The sequence below is a fragment of the Teleopsis dalmanni genome, chromosome 2, assembly GCF_002237135.1.
Source record: "Teleopsis dalmanni isolate 2A chromosome 2, ASM223713v2, whole genome shotgun sequence".
Classification (NCBI taxonomy): Eukaryota; Metazoa; Arthropoda; class Insecta; order Diptera; family Diopsidae; genus Teleopsis; species Teleopsis dalmanni.
The window spans coordinates 26,603,432-26,606,771 of NC_051847.1; positions in this window are offsets into that span (position 1 = coordinate 26,603,432).

Sequence of the window (3,340 nt, forward strand, 5' to 3'; positions counted from 1 at the left end):
AAGATTGTTATCAATATCGTTAAACATATTTATTAACATTATTTCTATTTATCTCTCAATTGCCTAGATACTCTTTTAATAAGTTTTTGTTCTCTTTTAGACCTAACAAAAGAAGAAGCAAAAGAAAACATTTTATATAACATGTGCATTTTTTAAAATTATTACGATATTCCAATACGGTGCAATGCAAGATCTTCTGGCCCTCAGCATAGACCCACTATTGTTGTAGTATATCCGTGCGTTCTATATAAGTTTTATTTCTGACTAAGAGACAAGGAATTAATGTAGTTATATTTAATATAAAAATATAACACTTTCTATTGAAAACATAATAAGAAATGTATAATATCATGTTTAGTAAATCAAGAAAAAAAAAACATTAATACAAATATATACAAAAAACACCATTTTCGTCATTCATTTGCTGAAATATCCAATTTTAGTCCATAAAACAATGTCTAAATTTGTGGTTTTTCTAAATGGGTTTTAAGTAATTTTGTTTAAATCAAATTTATTTTTATATGATTTATTTTTATTTCGCAGAATTTTCATTATTAAATACCTTAAAAATTTGAATAAATTTAAACAAAAAGTTTTTATAAATCTTTTTATATTTAATAATTAATAATACTTATTAATATAAAAGAAAAAATTTGCTATTGCTATTTTTAAAATTTTAAATCTCCCCTTTTTTAATCTTTCAAAAAACCTTATAAATATATATTTGTTGTTTTATTACATCATATGTCTTATATGTCTATCGTATGTCTTATTATATATATTTTATTTAGCTTTTAACTAAAGTGAAATTTATTTGTTTTTATTCTCGTGTTGTCGATTATTATCAGTTAATAATAATATTTAATTAATGTTTTATTTGTTATAAAAAAAATTCTAATGAATATTCAATTATTTAAGCTTTTATAGTTATTTAAATATTTTCTTCAAAATCAAATACAAGCGTCTAACCCTCGTGCTAATTGTTGTTTACTATTTTATTAGATTTCAAAATTCTATAAGTTGTTGATAATATAAATAAATTTTGGAAATACTTTATTTAATACAATTTCTTAAATCTTTAGTCAGGTGCGTTTTTTTAAACATATATTTATGTGTTTAAAGTTCCTTTTGACGAAAGAAACTAAGTTCTTAATATAAACTATTGTTTCCAATAGACAGCTTCTTATCGAAAAGTAGTGAATTACAACAACAAAAAATTTTTTATTATTTTTAATTAATTGTCATGCATTATATTGTATTTATATTGTAAAGATATAAGCCTAAAGTGTAAACACTATGGATATTAAAGCAAGTCTGAAGATGTTCTTTAATCAAGCTAAAGTAGATTTCAAATAAGTTTTAACTGTTGCTTTGATTTCACAATCCTATAATATGGCCCTTTATTGCTAAATAAACTTTTAAAAGCTAAATTCGTAACAAGATAATATATATTATGTATATATATATCTATATATACCTCCAGCTCAAAAAGTACCCGGATTTTGTAAATAAAACACAAATTTAAATTTTATTCCAAATTTATTTTATCTCCTTCAAAATATGGTTTTTCTGAAGCGATACACATATGCCAACGCTTAACCCAATCTTCCATACACTTTTCGTAGGCCCGTGCAGGTATGGCTTTTAGTTCCTTCGGCGATTTCTCTTATATTATTATATTATATATATCTAATAATATATTATCTTAAATTATATATAAGATATTATATATATATTATTATTATATATTATAACTACAGTTTTTTATTTCCGTCACGAATTAAGAATGAAATGTAATTGTCGTACAAAATTAAATATTTTGTTCTTAAAACTTTTGTGGTAATTCAAAATCACGTAAATTCTATATACATTACTACGTATAATTACGTATAATTTATTATATTACAAGCGTGTGTTTATGAATTAATTTATATACACCTGTAATCATAAATATTGCATCTTTCAAAAGTAGAGTCTTCAACTAAATTGCATCAGAAAAATATTAAGCTTCTGATTATTCAAATAGCTCAGAAATAATATTAGATTTCCATAAATGTTTATAAACAAATATGCATAAATCACCTAATAAAAATTCAATATAAGACTAAACTGTTTTACAATAATAATATTAATTGCAATATTAAAACTATCGCATGCGCCATGAAACAAAAAAAAACTTAAATAAAAAAATAAACACATTTGCATAAATAAATTATTAAATCCCTATTAAAAGCAATTAGCAATAATTTGAGTGTAAACACTTACGGAAAGGAGACTAACTACACTCAGCTGAACAATATTTTTCAAGAATTAGCATTTATTAAATTGAAAGCACTTAAAGATACTTTTGCACTTCAGAAATTCTGTATAGCCAAATTTTAATATAACTTTGTTGAAAAGGTTTTAATTTGCAACAAAGTAGAAATCTTCGTCACTTCACAACAATAAAACAATTATTGAATTTTCGCACGTAATTTTTATCTATAAGTATTCTAAATATTTTTATAATACTTTTCTTTTCTTTACTTTACTGCAATTAAAGCGTTGAATTAAAATTGACATATAAATTTATGAAGTTCCAGCTTTCATTTTATGGTTATTGACGTTTCTGTTATCAGTTTCTTTAATAATTTTAATTAAACGGCTCATTTGATGTCCGCCACTTGCATTGATTTCTTCTTTGCATATGAAATTGTGAATTATCATTTGAAAATTTAGGAGTAGAGACAATGACCGGTACAAATTTGTTAGATAGCTACGTCACTTTTTCTTTCACTCTACTATTTTTTTCTCTCTGTCTCTCTCCCTCTCTCTCTTTGTTCTCAGGTTAATACCCAGTACAGTATTACTTAAGTCAATGTTATTGACTCCTCGGCAAAAAACTTGTCTATAATTGCAATTTTTGTATGTAGGTTGATCATGTGCTGTGATAAGATATCTGTTAAAGATGTCAATAAGTGACTTTGTATTGTTAAACAAATTTGTTGATATATTAATGCCCTGTCTTTAGAAAGATTTTCCTCGTGTCGAAGTAATTGTTACATGTTCTTTGTCACTTCATTATTTAGTGGCAGAGAATTTAATCCTCGCCTGGATTGTAGTATTTACATATAAGAAAACAGTCTCCACCTGTTTTTTTTTAGTTATCTTGCGATTCTTAGATAATGTTTTAATATGTCCCAATGTTATCATTTGGTTAATATTAATATTTTCAATGGCCACACTGTATTTAGAAGTAGTTACTAACTGTCTTTGGTTACTAAATAATGTGCTTTAATATTATTTTGTAAGTTTAAATTTAAAAAAATTTATTTTTTTTATTAAATTAAACTATTTTATT